The sequence below is a fragment of the Gossypium hirsutum genome, chromosome D01 (genome assembly GCF_007990345.1).
Source record: "Gossypium hirsutum isolate 1008001.06 chromosome D01, Gossypium_hirsutum_v2.1, whole genome shotgun sequence".
NCBI lineage: Eukaryota > Viridiplantae > Streptophyta > Magnoliopsida > Malvales > Malvaceae > Gossypium > Gossypium hirsutum.
The window spans coordinates 18,657,341-18,677,110 of NC_053437.1; positions in this window are offsets into that span (position 1 = coordinate 18,657,341).

The window sequence follows — 19,770 nt, forward strand, 5'->3', positions numbered from 1 at the left end:
GCTTAAGAGAGGGAATAAACTTCAATCTCTAGACTTCTTATGCTTGATGGCTTTAATTATGCATATTAGAAGACTAAGATGAGGACATTTATTAAATCAATAGATGAGCGAGTTTAGAGGGTTGTATTGAATGGTTAGGGGCCTTGTACAATTTGATGTTAGTGGCTTGCTAATTCCCAATCTAGAAATCACCTAGACGATTAAGAAAGATAAGTTGACAAATGCAAATCGAAAAGAATTCAATGTCATATTCAATAGTGTAGACCCAAAGTAGCTTAGGAGAATTCCCAAATGCTCAACTATGAGATAACTATAACAATTTCAAAAACAACTCATTAAGGCATCAATACATTCACCTTGTTTTTGCTCTTGGTGAGGATTATTGGAATACTAAGCTTGTCAGAAAGGTTTTAAGGGTATTCATTGAATGATTTACGATCAAAGTGACTACTATAGAAAATGCCAAAGATGCATATTAAGGATTGATGAATTTATTGGGTTTTACAAACCTTTGTGATGAATATTGAAGAGACTAAGAAAAGTAACGGTAAGGCATAAAATAATAATGCACCACAAGATGCATCCTTAGTTGCAATTAAAGCAGAAACTACCATTAAGGATTTGCAATAGTAGCTAGCCCTTCTTAATAAAAATTTCAATAGGGCATTCAAAAACTAACTAGGAAGAGCAAAAATTTTGAAAGAGGTTGTAACTTTAATAAAGGAAAAAGAAAGATAGTAGTAAGCAATGAAGAAGCTCGTAAGGGGAAAAAGAAAGCAATTCAGTGTCACAATTGCTAGGGTCAGGGACATATTCAAGCTGAGTGAATAACCTAGAGCGATGAAGATTCTTCAAGCAAGATAGAGATGAAGAGAACTCAAGTAATTATGTGGCTTGCACTTTTCAAGTTGTGTCAACAGTTGCAACAGACTCAGAGAACTAAAGCAACAACAATGCCAAATATATGAGGATTTTATGGGCATTTATAAGACAATGCTAGATAAGGGGGGTTAGGTGTGACTAAACTTATAGAAGCAAGAGAACTAGAAGCTTGGAAAATTGATCTGAAAGAAAGACTCCTTTCTAAAGTTGAAAAACTTGATGCAACGAAGAAAGAGCTAACAACTACTCAATCTATACTAAAAAGGCTAGAATCAAGAAGCGGAATGCTAGGCAAAATTCTAACCATCGGAAGAAGAGAACTAGGCAAAGGTGGATTGGGATACACTGACAAAAAGAATACGACAATGAATCAACGGTTCTTGTCAAAGCTTAAGGAGTTGTAAATCAACTTGAATGCTCCAAGAAAATTAAAATTGTTCATAGTGAAAGTCACTACAAAAATAATGAGAAAATGGTGTGACATTACTATGGTAACCAATGTGTTACAGGTTCCTAAAAGATTTTAGAGAAAACAGGCAGTTGCATCTTTGGTTGCAACTAACATAAGGTAGAAGGAAAAACTTGTTTGGAGAAGAAAATATCAAAGATGTCTCATTGCTGCTTATCAATCCTTGAAGGCTACCATTGGGCATATTTGGTACTTTGATAATGGGTGTTCTTGGAACATGATTAGAATAGAAGTTATTCCAACAATTTTTAATAAAACCATGAAAGCAAGTTAACCTTTGGTGATGGTAAAAAGGGAAGAATCATTAGAGAGGGAGCCTTCACCCAAATTATGTTTCTTGTGGAATGATTGAAAGCTAAACTTAATTAGCTCAACCAACTTTGTAATCAATGTATGTTGGTGAATTTCACAAAGGAGAGGTGCAAGGTAATTGGTAAACAAGATAAACTTTTTATGAAGGATGTCAAAAGTTAAATAATTATTATAGGCTAATTGAACCTATTATTTGTATATATGATTATTGAAGGTTCACTTAAGTGAAGTTTTTGCAAAAAAAATCAAACACCTTTGGTGACTTCAAGAAGTTTGTAACACCCTTGACATCCATTGGGATATAAATAGTGTCAATTTGGGTTGACACGTGTTCGAAGTTTTTGGAGTACACAAAGATAGAGTTATTAATGTTAGTGGGGAAGGTAATTGGATATTATAAGAAATTAAAAAAAAAAAGACTTTAATTTAAGCAATAAACTAAATTGTAAAAAGTGTGAGAAGTGTCGGGCTATAGTGCAAAAATTATAAATAAAAAATGACTACATTAAATGAATGAGAAAAGGGCAAGGATTTAGAGTGTAATTTTTCCATAGAAGTACATAAATGAGTGGATGATGTTGAAAGTAAATAGGTATCATACATGTGGCATTGAGATGATTGAAATTTTATTATTTAAATATTATAAAAAAAACAGAAGAGAAAGATAAGTACATAATTTTAGTGCATAGAAAGATGTAGAAAGAAAAAGGAAAAATCTATTCATTATCATATTTCAAGCTCTCCCCTCACGTCTCTCCCTTTATTTTTCTAAGTTTTGATTTTCTGTCATTTTAGTCCCTCCATTTTCAACCTTTTTTCAAAACTTTAAACTCTAAAACTTCTTCAGAGATTTTTAGTAAAATCAAGAGAACAACTCCATAATAAGCTTATCATCTTGTAAAGCTAGCTAATAGCCATTTTGGAGGAGAAAGAAAAGTGAAGAAAAATTAAATATTTTGAGTAAGATTAAGATAAGGATGATAAATTTTATAGATTAAGATAATGATGATAAATTTTATTGTAGGACTTCATATTTATCTCATTAAAATGCATGTAAATAGCATGTGATTTTTGTTTTGATATTAAATGTTATATATGTGTTGTATTAATGAAGAGAATGAGAAGAGAAGTGAAGAATAATTTAGGGATAAAGGCAAAGGAGTGGTTGAAGAGTGAAGAAAAAAGAAAAAGATTTATTCAAGCATTTTGTTGTAGGTATATCAAGAAGTTTGTTTGTTTAAATAAACCCTCAATAGAAAATTACAATTTGCTTAGTAATATAATGGAATTTATTTACCTATGAAAATGATGATTTGTTTTATGAAATATTTGAATATGAAATTTCATTTTTGTTATGAATCGAAAAGTGTATGTGTAGTGAATTTGATGAAAAAGGAATAAATTGTAAAGAGTGTAAAAGTTAGATAAGTGAAATAAATATTGATATGAAGTATATAAATGAAATGTTAATTGTTGATGAAATAGATGTTATGTGAAATTTAATGATTATTAACTTCATTTAAACAAGGGCTAAATTGTAAAAAAAAAAAAATTGAATTTGCTCTATTTGTTGAGAAAATGGAAACAAAAGGTATAGTTTAAATGTCCAAGTAGACAAAATGAGAATTAGTAGGATGTAAATGAAATGTCATTAAGAAAATTACTATGCACGCTAGTGATAGAGGCACTACGGTGCAAGTGAAAACGAAACTACAGTGCAAGTGTTAGTGGCACTTTGGTGTAGAGTGACATCCGCACATCCGTGCGAAGAATAGTGGCACTTTAGTTCATATTATCGATTTTTCTGCATATCTTATTGTGTTCTATTAAGTCTACAATTGGACAAATGAATTATAAGGTAAGTGAACTTAAAAGTGAATTAGGAAGTAGCTTGTAACTCGTTAAATTGTGAAACAAAATTGTGCATGGTGATAGTAATATGTATATATATTTATATATCTGTATATGTAAAGAACCAATTTTAAATGTTTAGTTTAATTCTTGATATGCTTACTAAGCTCTTCTGAGTTTAACGCGTTTCTTTTCAAACGCGTATGTGTGTTTTTATTTTGAAGCTGTAAAGGAGAAGCTGACATCCAACTCATCTTATCACAAAATCAAGTCTTAAAGAGAGTATGGACTTAAATTTTCTAACTTTAGTGTTTGGCATGTGCTTAAGGATAGGTTGGAAATGTTATGGTTGATTTCAATGGAAACTTTGGTGCTTTTGGTTCCTTATGTAAATCATGTAAATTGGTTTGGTATGTTTAGAAATTGAATTGAGTTAGGAGTTATTCAAGGTTGGAAATTGGTATTTTTGAATGGTAAATGGTTGATATGGATGTTATATATCATTTAGATGTTCTCCTAAGTGTTAGGGAGCCAAAATTTTTCTTAATTCTTAATGTGGTAGGATTAAGGTTGTGATGTCGGGTTTTATGAAGTCGCGATGAGCTTAAGTCAGAGAGTGACGTCGTGATGTGGTACCGTAGTGAGGTGGAAATTATTTCAAGTCAGAGAGTAACGTCGCGACATGGAATTTCATGAAGTTGCTACAAGCAATAGTTTAAACTTTACAATTTGGTCCCTAAACGACCTCCGATCACCTTGAGATTTTTTGTAAGCTTGCTTTAAGCTCGGATAAGTGTTTGGATCATATTTTAATTGTATTTTAAGCTTAACAACTTGAAAAAAAAATTAAATCGATTTGGAGTGGTCGTAGTTGCTTTGACAACGAATGTGACATCTCGATACCTTAACCTAACGATTGGGTCGGGTAAGGGGTGTTACAATGTTGGTAAGGGGTGTTACAATGTTGTGTAACAAGTTCATAAATGAAAAAAGTAAGCTTATTGGACAGGTAGTAAGAATTCTTCGATTTTTTTAGAATACAGGCATGCAACATGAGTTAGCTCCAAATACTCTACAAAAAAAAAATGAAGTTGCTGAAGGAAGAAATACATAAATTAATATATGGCATAAATGCTAATGTGTTTTGCACACATACTGGGTAGATGTTATTAACATAGTATGCCACGGGATCAACAAGATCGTGTTAAGACCTAAAACGACTGACACTTTACAAGATGTGAAAAAGAAGAAAACCAGTTGTTGGATACTTTTATATATTTGGCATCAAATGTTACATTCTTAGAGATAAAGCTTACTAAGGGAAGTTTGATTCGTTAAGCAATGAAGGCATTTTCCATGTGAATTCCACTAACAACAAGGCATATAGAGTTTATAATAAGCACACATAGTTAGTTATCAAGTCTATTAATGTTGTTGTCAAAGATGAACCAGGTTGCTCTTTACCTGGTGAGTGTGTAGATAAAGAAACATTGGAACCAAATACAAAGAAAGTTGTAGCTAATAACAATCCAAAGTAGTCTATAGATGAAGTTTCTTAGCCTTACCCATCTTCAAGGGTATGTAAGGAACACCTTTAGGATAATGTCTTCGTGATGTTGGTGGAGAGGTCGAGACAAGAGACAAGCCTAAGCCTAACTACCATGACATGGTAAGGTTAGCTTATTATACACAATTTATTTAGCTTGATACACATCCTCCATAAAGCTTAAAAAGGTTGAAAAAGCTCTTAAGTATGAATGCTAGATCCATGCTATGCAGGAAAAGTTGAACCAATTTAGAAAAAAAAATTATGCATGGTAATTAGTCCCTAAACTTGAAGGTTGCAATATCATTAGGAAGAAATGGATATTTATGAACAAGACAAACGACCATGGAAATGTCACTAGGAACAAGGCCAAACTTGTGTTCTAATGTGTAGCACCCCAAAATTTTTTGATGCCAAAAATTCATTTTTGTGCTAGAATTCCTAATTCAATCCATTTTGGGAAGTGAGATTGAGAATTTTCCAAGAGCGGGCATGGTGTTGGGTTACAGATTAAAGAATTGATTAATAGTGTTATTGGATTGCATTAAGTAGTTAGAATTTCAACTTAAAGCTTAAATTGTAAGGTAGCAAAATTTGTGGGGTCTATGTCTATGAACTAGAAAATAGAATTAAGTGGAAGAGAAGTCCTTATAAGGGTATTAGACCAATGGTGTTATAGCAAATACCCTAATAGTTGATTTTAGTTGGAGGGAACAATTATAGGGGTTAAACTTCACTACCATTTTTAAGCTTTCATTGAAAATTTACTTCTCTTAATTTATTTGTTTAATTTCTTCTTTTTTGGACTCTATTCAATTGATTTTCAATAACGTAACTCATTTCCTTTTCAATTTCATCATTCAACCTCAAATTTAAAAAGTTAGAATATTCATTTTCTTCCTTTTGCATTTCACGTTCAAATTTTTGAAAGGGAGATTTTCTATTTTGATGATTGATGGAACAAGGTCACTATTTAATTTTTTTTTGTAAATAATTTTTTAACCTTAGGAATTAGGATTTTGCATGATCAAATATTTTTTCCATTTATTTGCTATATTCGTCACTCTTATGTGTATAGAGAGAAAACTTTGATCTCATTAAATTTTTCAAAGTTTTAAAGCTAATTTGCTTCTAAATTTGAGTTTAGGATCAAATGTGAATACTAAGTTTTATATTTGTTTAGTGTAACACCCCATACTCGGTCCAGTCGCCTGATTCGAGCTACAGGATGCTACAACAGTAAACAGGAACAATCATATACATTTTTATCAGTAAACTCAATATATAAACAAATACGAGTAGAATCTAATGATTAACATGTATTTCAAACAAATTTGATTCTTAAATGAGCTTACAAAAGCTCTTAAACCGGCTTGGAACCACTTCAGGATCAGTTTGAAACTTTTACAAAAAGATAGGTAAAAAGGTAAAATAGATAAAGTTTTTCGCTATATCGAATTGCATCATATCAATAGATTTATGTGTTTTTATTGTTAACTTATGTTTTGTGAACTTGTTTTTATTGTTTCAATTTTAATTTAAAGCTAAAAAGGTAGGAAAAAGTTTAAATGTGATCTATCGTAATTTGGTATGAAAAATTAGGCTTTCTTGTTACACTTAAGGAGCTTATTCTCAAGCAATGTAGCATCTTTTTGGTAGTTTTTTCTTGTAATTTTTAGGTTTTAAGTTAATAAGTGTAAATGACTTACTTTTACTTATTTTGAGACCCAAATTGACCAATAGTGTCATTGGGGACCCTAACATATGATTAAGTGATGTATGAACATGTTGGAGGCTAAAATCGAGCGAGAACGACACTAAAGGAGAGGATATTATGATATCCAAACATTGGAATCATTATACCTCCAACAGACCCAAGATTGGAGACCACCCTTCAATGGTATCACGATATCCACTTTGGGTATCGTGATATCAACCTGCCAAGAAGCACTCCAAGTTCAAGACTGCTCCAGGTATCATGATATCCTATTCCTATTGTAACAACCCATTTTTTAATGGTGTCTGAAATAGTAGTTTCGGGACCACAATTCGAATGTGTTAGTCTGTAAATAGTAATTATTTAATATTTACGAAGTCATTAATATCGTATTAAAATCTAGTTTGAAAATTTTGATTTTTGATTAGTTAATTAAAGAAAATGGACTAATTCATAAAATATGTAAAACTTTATTACTATTGATTTATAATGATTAAATGACTTAATTTGTTTAGGTGGAAGGTTTAAATGGTAATTATACCATTTTTATATAGGGGACGGTTAAAAAATGAATTTGTATATATATTATGTGTTAGCTTTTATGATTAAAATTAATAATAAGATATATTAATATAATAAAAAAATAAAATAAAGCAAAGTGGGGTTGTCATCTTCTTTTTCTCCTTGTGCTTTTGCCGAAACTCCATTGTTCTAACATTGGGAGCTTTGGTCTTGCTAATTCTTGGTGCATGTAAGTATTTTCTTGGTTTATTTATCATGAATTTTAAGTTTTGAGCTATTGATAATGGAATTTAGCTAGTTTTGGAGTTTATTTGTGAAGGTTTCAAAGTATAGAAATTATGCCATTGAAATTTTTGAAGCTTTATAGTTGTAATTGGTTCTGGTTGAAGCTTGGTGATGATTTGTATTGAGTTTATAAAGTGATTTTTATCAATTTTCATGTTTAGTGATTAAATTGAAAATAAATTAAAATGGACATGGTTTTTCTTGATAAATTTAGAATTTTAGGGTTGCTTTTGAATGGTTAATAATTAAGTTCAATAGGTTTAAAGTTAATTGTGAGAAATAGGCTTGTTTTGATTTAAGGAACAAATTGAATAAAGTGTAAATAGTTGGGGAAAATGTACAAAATTTTAAATAAAGAATTATATGTATTGAATTGAATTGAATTGAATAGTATATGAAATTGAGATTAATAATTGAAATAAATCATATTATAGATCAAGAACAAGTTGATAACCGAGGAAAAGGGAAGGTTACAGAATAGTCCCTGAACTTTTTTCATTACTGTAGTTTAGCCTGATAAGTTCGTTCGGTTTAGTTTAACTTAATACGAAGTGTGTACTGAATGTGAAAATTGGTTGCTGAATGTTTAATGTTAATTAGTATAGATTGAATTTGTTAATTGTTGGAACATTGATTGACGATGATATTTATTAAGCAGGAGGAACATAGGATAGAGTATGATTGGCATGCTAATAGGTTATAATGTGCACTTTACGGGATTGTTATGTGATGAGCAAGGATTCTTTATTTGTGTTTATAAACTGAATATATTAAGGTTCAGCATTTGTTGCGAACTATCGAATTATATTACAGTGATTCTGGCATGTTACCGGGGGCTGATGTAAAGCCTTCAGGATTGACACTTGGTGCCCAGACGTGTTTTCAAAGAGGTGATAGCCTTTGGGCTAAGCACCTGGTGCCAAGGCGTGTTTTCAGTTGGATTGGCTCATTGGAGCGTTTGGCGTGTTTTGGGTGGATAACTGTGTACTCATATTTGTATATCTTTCATCGGGCAATATTTATATTTTTAAATGACTTGATATTGAATTACTGATGAATTAATTATGAATTCCTGTTAACATTACGGCTTGATATAGAATGATATCGTATGATTATATTTAAATGTAACTCGTACTCGTTTGTGTATAACTCACTTGTTACAGATTGTGGTTGAAAGGAACTGACTATTAATCTTGTTATTTAAGATTTCATGTTATTTCGGTAAGTTTATTGTTTTAATTAGGGGCGTTCAATCGGTTAACCGACCAGTTAACCAATCTGAACTACTATTAACCGAATTAACCGACCCTTTTAAACCCTTAATCGCTAACCGAACGAAAATTTTTTCAAAAAAAAAATAACCGAACCGAACTTTTTCGGTTAATCCAATTAGTTAACCGAATTAACCAAAATTTATATATATTTTTATATTTGGTTAAAATAAGTATAAAACATATCAAAAATTAATCGACTTAACCGACCGATTAATTTATATTTCTCAAAAATTAACCAAATCGACCGAATACTTATATATTATAATATTATTTATTAAATTCGGTTAATTCGGTTAACCGACCGATTTCGAACCGAATTAACCAACCCCCGATGAAATTAATTTGGTTAACCAACCGATTAACTGAATTCGGTCGGTTAACTGAATTAATTCAGTTTTACCCGAAATTTGCACACCCCTAGTTTTAATCGACGAAGTTACTAAGTTTTATAAAAGCTTACTCGTGTTATTTGTCTATTTCTTTGTAAAGAGCATTTCTTGGAAATCGGGAGATCAGATCAAGTCAAAGAAATCACACTATCTAGATATCTTTTGGTAGCTTTGAACATTTACTTTCAGTTATATGGCATGTAATAGGTGTTTTGATAACATTTCTATTTATTTAGGGTAGTTGCCATACTTGAATGATTTTGCCTTGGATATATTTTGGTTTATGGTGAACATGCCTTCAATGTTTGGCTTGTTTTGGTTCATAAATAAGTGTTTTAGTCTTTTGGTTATATGCTACTATTAAAGGTTATATTATGGTAGAAATAAATTTGAATGGTTGTGTGAATAAGGTGAGGATTTATAGGCTTTGTATGTGACTTGGTTGATAAATTGAATTATGGTGTCAATGATGACACATTGGTTAGGCACTTAATATGGATGTTTTGACATGTTTTGAGCTTGTTTAATCGTGTTTTGAGTAGGTCTAATTGATGGAAATTGGATTGCTTGTTGTCCAAGTAGGTAGATTTTGCTAAACTTGAATTTGAAGGAACATTTAGGAGCACACGGCCTAGGACACGGGTTGTCACATGGCCATGTGCCACACACAGCCACTCCACACGATCATGTGTCAATTTTTATTTGAAGTGCAGGTTTCACACGGTCTGCGACATGGTCGTGTGTTTCAAGTCAATATGTAACATGGTCTGGCACACGACCTACGACACGACTGTGTGTCCTTAATTCGAATATACACACGGTTTAGCACACAGCCTGCGACGCAGCCGTGTGGCTCTATTTCGAATATCTACACGGGCGAGCACACGGGCTGGGACACGGTTGTGTGATGATACTTCGAGTACCAACACGATTTGGGCTTTGTCACACGGCCATATGACCCTTGTTTTTCAATTTTTTCTTATATTTTCTGTTTTGATTCAAATGAACCCTGATTATTTTCACGTTATTCTTAGGGCCCTGTAAGTTCGATTTAAGGTCCATATATGTATTCCCTACTTGATTTAAATGAATTATTGAATGATATTAGATAATTTGTATAATTGTATTTATTTGAGTTTAAATGTTCTGCAATATTCTGTAATACTCCGTAACTCTAATTCGACTTTGCAATACCAACATCACGAGTGGATAAAAATTAACCAAAAAGGATAGTCTTTGTCCACTCGAAGAGCTAATCATTGAAGGCCAATTCAAGGGTATTTTGGGTACAACAATAGGATCAAAATAGCTACTTATATCAGCTAAAATTTTACTGAGAGAAAAGGAGGCCACATTAGAATAGTTTTAGCTTAAGGGTTTCTTTAGTTTTCTCTTAGCTTTTCTCTCTTCTTCTAGGGTTTCTTAGTTTCATTTCCTTAACTGTAGATTTAACATTTCTTTGCAACTTTTCTTCTTATTTTAGTTGTTCTTAGTGTTAGTTAAGTTAGTTAATATTGTAGCTTAGGTTTATTTTCACTTTCAATCCTTGTACCTTAGTTCTAAAACATTTTAAACTTTAGTTTAATGTATTTTAGTTTCTTTTACTTGCACCTGCTAAAGTTTGTTCCTTTCATGTTTATTGCTTTAGATTTTCTTGTTGAATGCTTCTCTTTACATGCCCTTTAAGTTTTCTTGCATAAAAATATCAACTTTTAAATTTTTGTTAAGCTTTTCTTTAATGGCTTTCATGCTCTTCATTTCCATGTTTAGTGGCTTTATTTTCAACACGGGTAACTAAACTTTTAAAGGGGGTTGGTTGATAGAGATATAGTGAGCTAATTTTTGGATAAAGGACCAAATCATAATAAATTGGACTAATTTGAATAAACCTAAAACTTAGGATTGATGACCCTAAGGGAACATCTAAGCAAGTGATACTGAGAGGAGATCTTGTTGAGCACCAATTCATTAGTCCCAAGTTATCCAGTGAGATCGGGAGATAATCCAGATCAATTTGTCTAACTTGGTAAAATTAAGATCGAGAGGTTAAATGGAGAGATTTTGGGAGTTTAAGTGATTTGGATCCCTAATTCAAATATTAGTTAACCACATCAAGATCAACCAACCATCATTTGTTATGGAATCGTTAATTTTGTAATTTTGCACATTTTACAATGTAGTCATTGTTAGCTAAGTCATGGGTTAGGTTAATTTCTTTGGACTTTATGATTTGCCATAATATAACTTTTACGATTAGTTGGTTAGAATCTTTATTTCACACACACATTATTTAGAAATTGTTTAACCTACAATATTCTTGGGTTCGATCCTTGAAATACTCTAGTGTTCCATTGTTACACTACAAATATTACAACTGACCTGTCACACTTGCAATAAAGTCGTGATATTTTTATTCGTTTTAGTCCCATTGTTGATTCATATCTCTCTTTATTTGCAAGGACGGAGAGAGGCAGTCCAAAGGCTAAGAGAAAAGAGAAATTTTCAAAAATGTAACAGTTTTGATTTGTGCTAAATAATTTTTGAGCTACTTTATGTGTTATATTAAGATAAAATGATTAATTTTTCTATGGAAGTATGGAATATTGGATCGCGTTTGGGTATAGTTATCATGTCATATGATAATGAGATCACTATTCTTATATTTAGTGTCGAGTTGGCTTAACTTGCCTAGGAGTTGATGTGTTAGGAGGATTTTTTTTGTTGGATTTTACACTTTTTGGTGTGTTTGAAGGGTGTTTATAGTGTAATACATTTACATGGTACGTTGGGTTGGAAGTCGTGTTATTACACGCAACAGAGTTTGCTTATGTTTTGACACTCATGTGCAATTTGGTGTGTTCGGGTTATCCCTGTATTCGTACAATGTGTTCATACTTGACTAATAAGGGCTAGAATTTAATGATAATGAGGCTATGATTGAAAATTGTGTATGAGCAAAATATGTGGTAGTAACTATGAGAATTGATCTTTGTAAATGATGAGAAAATGGTTCATTGGTGTAAATAATTGAGGAAAGCATGATAATGTTGTGATTTGAATATATGACATAATAATTTTATGTCATTGTTGAATTAAATTTTAGTATGCTATTATATTATGTATTAGATTAAGTACTTTAGGAACTTTTATGCACCATTGAGCTTATGAATGCTCTACATAGATATTTTTGTTCCATGTGTAGGTGTCCATTGATTTGATTCAGTTTGAGTGTTGGCTTTAGCTCTAAGGAATCTCAGCTGCCTAATTTGTAATGTCTCTTTATATTTTAGCAGTTCCGGAATGTTATTGTTAAGACTTGTTGTTCATTGCTCTTTTAATGTTTATTTGGGCATCATGACATTATAGTACTTTGGTTGTGGTAAATGCTTTTAATTTGAAAGTTCATATGGTATTTAATTTTTTTTATGCTTGAAATTTTACTTACCTAGTTATATTTTGATTGGTTGAGGCTTTATTGTTGAATTTACATGTTTTATATTTGTTTTGGTATGTCAAATATGTTAGTACGACTTTGATTGCATGTTAGACTAGTTTAGGTGCATTTTGGAGCATTGCATGACTTGAAATGTTCATTTTCTACATTTCTAGGCATAAGTCTCGAAACACTAAGAACATGTCTTGAGACCTTAAGAACACTTTGTACTTAAACATGTATTCCATATGCATGTCTTGATACATCAGGTGCCTTATCTTGAGATATGGTTCTATTATCTCGAGACATAAAACATCAAAGTTATGGGTTAAGGCATTGAGTGCAATGTCTAGAGACATGGTTACAATGTTTCGAGGCATAAATGTCATTGTTTCGAGACATAGCCCCAATGTTTCAAGACTTCAAACTTTGAAGCTAAAATTTAAAATAGAGGAGGCATGTCTCTAGACATGGCTTGATTGTCTCGTGACATAGCCATAAAATTTGATAGTTTTACCCAAAATACATAACTTGGCTCCATGGTTTACCACTTTTGACCTTGAATTATTGAAGAACATTTATAATGTCTTTTAATTATTTGATTCTTCAATGATTAGGTTTATGCTTGGAACTTTGGAAACTTTTGTATGTGCATATGTTCATTTTGATCTACTTCAACAACGAATGTGGCGCTTTGCATTCGTTCATATCCTGAGTTTGGTGCAGAGCGTTACATTTAGGTTAAATTTTCTAGAGGCATAAACACCAAGGTCTTAAAACATATCCCCAGTCTCAAGACTTCAAATTTCAAAGCTAAAATTTGAAACAAGGGAAGCAGGTCTTAAGACATGACCCTGAATTTGGTAGTTTAACCTAAGATATGTAACCTGGCTCCATAGTTTACCATCTTTGACCTCAGATTATCAAATGTAATCCCAAATGAGTTCGTTTAACATTTTATTGTCTTTTAATTGTTTGATTCCTTAATGGTTGGGTTTATACTTGGAACTGTAGCAATTTATGTATATCTATGTATTTATTCTAAGTTGTTTCAACAATGGATGTGGTGCTTTGCATCCGATCATCTTTCGAGTTAGGTGTAGGGTGTTACATAAGCCTACACTTAGGTGAAAGTTTTTTACTTTTATGAGACCTTCACCCTTGAAGCTCACGTGAAAACTATTTGACTTTTACTGGTAGTTACATCTTACTTGGACATTAAACTATTTTAAATGGATGTAAAGAGTGCGTTCCTAAATGTCTTAATCAGTAAAAAGGTACTTGTTGAGCAACCTAAAGGATTTAAAGACCTTAAGCATCCAAATCATGTTTACAAACTCACTAAGGCACTGTATTGTCTGAAGCAGGCCCAAGAGCGTGGTATGAAAGGTTCTCTAACTTCCTGTTTGAGCAAGGTTACATAAAGGGAAAATTGGACAAGACATTGTTCAAAAAGATGTAGAAAGGTGTGCTTCATGAATGATATCATCTTTGGCTTATCTTCTCAACAAGCCAAGGAAGCATTTATCAAAACAACATAATATGAGTTCGATAAGCATCATGGGAGAATTGTCCTGCTTTTTGGGATTTCATATCAAACAACTCAAGGATGAGTTATTTATATCACAGAAAAAAGTATGCACATAATTTGGCAAAAAAAATTAGGGATAGAAGGATATAAGCCAATAGAGACTCTAATGACAATTTCAGAGGAACTCTGCTTAGGTGCAGGGGGAGTTCCAATTGACCCTAACAACTATCACAATATAATTGGCAGCCCACTTACCTTACTGCAAGCAGACCAAACCTATGTTTTAGTGTCTGCATTTCTACTAGGTACTAATCAAATCCGAAAGAGTCACTATTAAAAGTTTTGATAAGGATCATTCGCTACATTAATGGCGCTTTGAACATTAGAATTTGGATTTCAAAGGATATGGTCATGAATCTAGTTGGGATTAGTGATGTTAATTGGGTTGTCAATATGTGTGACAAGAAGAGCACATCAAGGATTTGCTTTTATCTTGTATAAATTCAATGTCATGGTATAGTAAGAAGCAATCCATGATCTCATTATCAATAGCTAAAGTTGAGTATATAGTTGTTGGAAGTTGTTGTACGAAGTTATTATGGATGATATTGGGAAATGTGTCTATATTATAGTAAACATGTAATTATTTTCTATGTTTTTAAACTATGAATAAATAAATAAAGTTAATTTCACATTTAACTATTATGTCTTTTGTGTTTTTATCTTTCATATTTTGTATGCATAGTGAAATTGTGACAAAGCGAAATTGTGACAAGCAAATATTAGCTCATTGATTGTCTAAGTTTACATTACGAGAAAGACAACTTATTTCAGTAGATAATTTAAACGAGTTTGTAATACCGTAAAAGAATCAAAGTGAGCATTTGGTTCAAATACTTAGAAGGATTATTATGTTGTCTACGACTCCAATTGAGGAGATGGCTAGTCTTGGCTATCGGAGTAGTTAACTCCATGAGTAGAGACATATATGTATTTATTGGAAGAATAATACATTGGACTGGACCTAAGATGAATTAATTCTAAACTGGTTTGTGAATTAATTCACTTGTGACGTTCATGGTGTGATTTACCTAAATCTTGAGTTAGACACTGACCATACGTATGTAACTCATGTTCATTGATATAAGTGGAGGCTTATGCTCTAAAGATGATCGAGCCCATAGTCGGTATGTTGGGTACATGACTTGTGTATAGCATGACTTTACTAGCAATAATGGAATTCATAGCTCGATTAAAGAGTTAACGATATCCTCTCATTAGTATTGTGTGGATTGATAGATATGGAACATGGCCACGAGTTGCTTATTCTTGAACGAACAATTTATCACAGCCATTAGTTGACAGTGGTCATATTAGCTGTCGAAACCATTTTTTTGAAAAAACAAAAAATTGTTCGTCGACTTATTAATATGAAAAATTGGGAGTCGCCACCGATCTTTTATTGAGGTGTGACCGGATCACCTTGAAAATAATTTTAGGTCTGCGAATTTTGAGAAAACCGGTTTGGGAGTCGGTTAAGCACGAGGAAGGGTTAGCACCCTCGTGGCGCCCTAAATTGGTACCGAATTGATTGTTTAATGTATTAGTATCGAAGACTTGAAAAGATTTTAGAACACAATCCTAAAAATTTTTTTTGAATGAAATGAATCGGATGCTGAGACTTACTTATTTCAAAGAAATAAATTGTCGCACTCAGTAAGTTAGAGCATAACATTTTAAATCCGCAAAATTAAGTTTATCTCTTGACTTTTAAAACCTATACATTTTGAGAAGGGTATCTGATTATTTGGGTCAAATGAGAAAATCAAAACCCAGTAAGTTAGGGTTCAATTTCGCAAGATTCCTAAATATCGAATATTGCCTTTATTTGTTTCTTTTTGTTAAAAAAATCCTCGTCTCAAGGAAAGGATATGTCATATCAAATAAGTTAGGACACAACATATCGACTTCTCGAGAATGAGTTTATTATTTGTGTGTTTTGATTTAAGGACATTCTCGATTATTTAGATTCATCGAGGAAAATTGGAACCCAATACGTTAGGGCTCAATCCTCTCGAGGCTTCCAAATTTTGAGTATTGCATTATTTTACGGATAAAATGATTTTAATGCTTAAATTAAATGTAATCCCCCTTTAAAAAATGATGGAATAATAATGTAACAAAAGATGATAATTGATGAGCCAAAATACATACAAATGAGCACAAATAATCGATCCATACAAAAAGCAATACAATGTACAAAATGACCATAATCTCACATCCAAAATATTAACACCAACATTTAAAAGCAAATGGCTTAAAAGCCTATCGCAAATGAAATATAATGAATTTAAAATAGCTAAAAACCAATGGCATGAGAAAAGGAAACTTAAAATTATTGACGTATATATACCAAATTACACGCATATAATTAAAAAAGTAACTAATATGAAGACCTGATACAACTTAAAAATGGAAAACAAAACAATATGCACAATAATAATTTATAAATAATATATATAATATATGTAAAAGTTGAAACAAGTAAAAATAAAATAGTGTACTAAGATAATAAAATAAAAATCAATTTAATGTAAACTATGGATATATATGTGAAATGAATTTATGAGACTATTATTATATACATATTTAGAGTTAGAAGTATATAAAAATAGGTTTTAATAACATATCAATAAGTAAAGACATGAAGATGTGTACATTATATAAATATTTAGAGTTAGAAGTATATAAAAATAGGTTTTAATAACATAGCAAAAAGGAAACATGAAGTAAAAGAAGAATGAGGACAAGATCAAATTTGGGCCAAAACCTGAAGAAAATAAATTTAAAAAAATAAAAAAAGGGTTTGGGTTTAATCGAAAAGAGCGCGCAGATAAAGGGGCAAATTTAGAAAATAAAGGAAAATCGGATTAAAACACTGAAACAAATCAGGAGGGCCGATGGCACAAATATTCCCTCCGGGACCACAACGCGCGGCTCTGGCCGTACCCGGGTCGGGTCATCAGGCTAGTGCCAGTAAGGCGCCGTTTTGACATACCATAAGAACCAACTTTGAAACCCTAAACAAAATTATTCTGCCATTAAAACACAGCAGAAAAAAAAAACTTTGTCTCTCCCATTTCCTCTTGCGCTGTTTCCAACATGAAGCCCCCGTCTAAACTCCAATTTGGACAGAGAAGGCGAGGGCTCCTTCGACGCACTTGTAAAGGTAAGATTAATCCTTCTTTCTCTGTTAATTTTTCATGCCCAAAAGAAAGATCACCCATCAAAACGAGAAGAGGAAGCAAGAATATTAAAAACTGAGATTCACCTTAAAAAAATTGGAATTCGATTTCTTTTTTCTTTTTTTCTTTACACTCGTATCCTTCCCCCTTTTTTATTTTTCCATCGGTCTATATATCGAAAAAAATATAGAATAATAAAAAAGAAAGAAAAAAAATACAAAATCTGTCATTCGCTATTTTCTTTTCTTCTTTTTTGTTTCTTTATGTGCTGCGTTGTCCTTGTTTCATTTGTAGGTACAGTCGTACAGAGGAGCGGTGACGTGGAGGCTCGTGTGTGAGGGTAGTGGCTGCTGTGCACATGGAGAGCGGCGGTGACTGTTAGTTTGCTGCCTAGGGTTTCTGATTTCCCAATGTTTAGGCTAGTTTGGGCTTGTAATTTTTGATTTGGGCCTGTAATGGGTTTATTTTATTGTGTTTGGTTTTGTTTGATTTTTTATTTATTTGGATTTGGGTATGCTTTGGGCCTGGTCAAAATAGGCCTACTACAGCTACCCCTCTTTGCTCGTTGTCGTGTAACTCAAATGGAGCAAAGACTTTAAAAATGGCCTATTTTGCCTGGCTCTGTCAAACATTGACCTCTTGGTGCTCGTTTTCTTCAAGTAGCCTCATTCCATCCTACTGCATCTTCAGAGGTATAGAAATTGGTGCTTCGATCCACTCCACCGCAATTTCGAGGAGATAGGATTTGTAACTCGTAACTTTAATCTTTTTAACTTCAATGTCGGGGAAGTAAGATTCGCTGTTGTCAGTCTGCCCCACTGCAACTTCAGGGGGATAAGACTTGCTTTCTCAGTCTGCTCCACTGCAACCTCAGGGAGATAAGACCTGATGCGATCTACTCTACTGCAACTTCAGAGAGATAAGATCTATTATTTTAATCCGTTCCACTGTAACTTCAGGGAGATAAGATTAGTGGCTTCAATGTACTCCACTGTAACCTCAGGGAGGTAAAATCCGCCATCTTCAATCTGCTCCACTACTGCTTAGGGAGATAAGATCTGTATTCTTCAATCTATTCCACTACTCCCCAGAGAGATAGAATTATTGGCTTCAATGTACTCCACTGTAATCACAGAGAGGTAAAATCCGCCATCTTCGATCTACTCCACTACTACTTAGGGAGGTAAGATCTGAAATCTTCAATCTATTCCACTGCCAACCAGAGAGATATAATTACTGGCTTCAATGTACTCCACTGTAACCACAGGGAGGTAAAATCTGCCATCTTCGATATACTCCACTACTACTTAGGGAGGTAAGATTTGAAATCTTCAATCTATTCAACTGCTGCTCAGGGAAGTAGAATTACTGGCTTCAATGTACTCCACTGTAATCATAGGGAGGTAAAATCTGCCATCTTCGATCTACTCCACTACTACTTAGAGAGGTAAGATCTAAAATCTTCAATCGATTCCACTGCTGCCCAGGGAAGTAGAATTACTGGCTTCAATGTACTCCACTGTAATCACAGGGAGGTAAAATTTGCCATATTCGATCTACTCCACTACTACTTAGGGAGGCAAGATCTGCTATCTTCAATCTATTCCACTACTCCCCAAAGAGATAGAATTATTGGCTTCAATGTACTCCACTGTAATCACAGAGAGGTAAAATCCGCCATCTTCGATCTACTCCACTACTACTTAGGGAGGTAAGATCTGAAATCTTCAATCTATTCCACTGCCAACCAGAGAGATAGAATTACTGGCTTCAATGTACTCCACTGTAACAATAGGGAGGTAAAATCCGCCATCTTCGATATACTCCACTACTACTTAGGGAGGTAAGATTTGAAATCTTCAATTTATTCAACTGCTGCTCAGGGAAGTAGAATTACTGGCTTCAATGTACTCCACTGTAATCACAGGGAGGTAAAATCTGCCATCTTCGATCTACTCCACTACTACTTAGAGAGGTAAGATCTAAAATCTTCAATCTATTCCACTGCTGCCCATCAATGTACTCCACTGTAATCACAGGGAGGTAAAATCTGCCATATTCGATCTACTCCACTACTACTTAGGGAGGTAAGATCTGAAATCTTCAATCTATATTCGATCTACTCCACTACTACTTAGGGAGGTAAGATCTGAAATCTTCAATCTATTCCACTGTTGCCCAGGGAAGCAGAATTACTAGCTTCAATGTACTCTATTGTAACCACAGGGAGGTAAAATCTACCATCTTCGATCTACTTCGCTGTCAATATAGGAAGGCAAGATCTGCTATCTTTAACCTGCTCCACTACAACTGA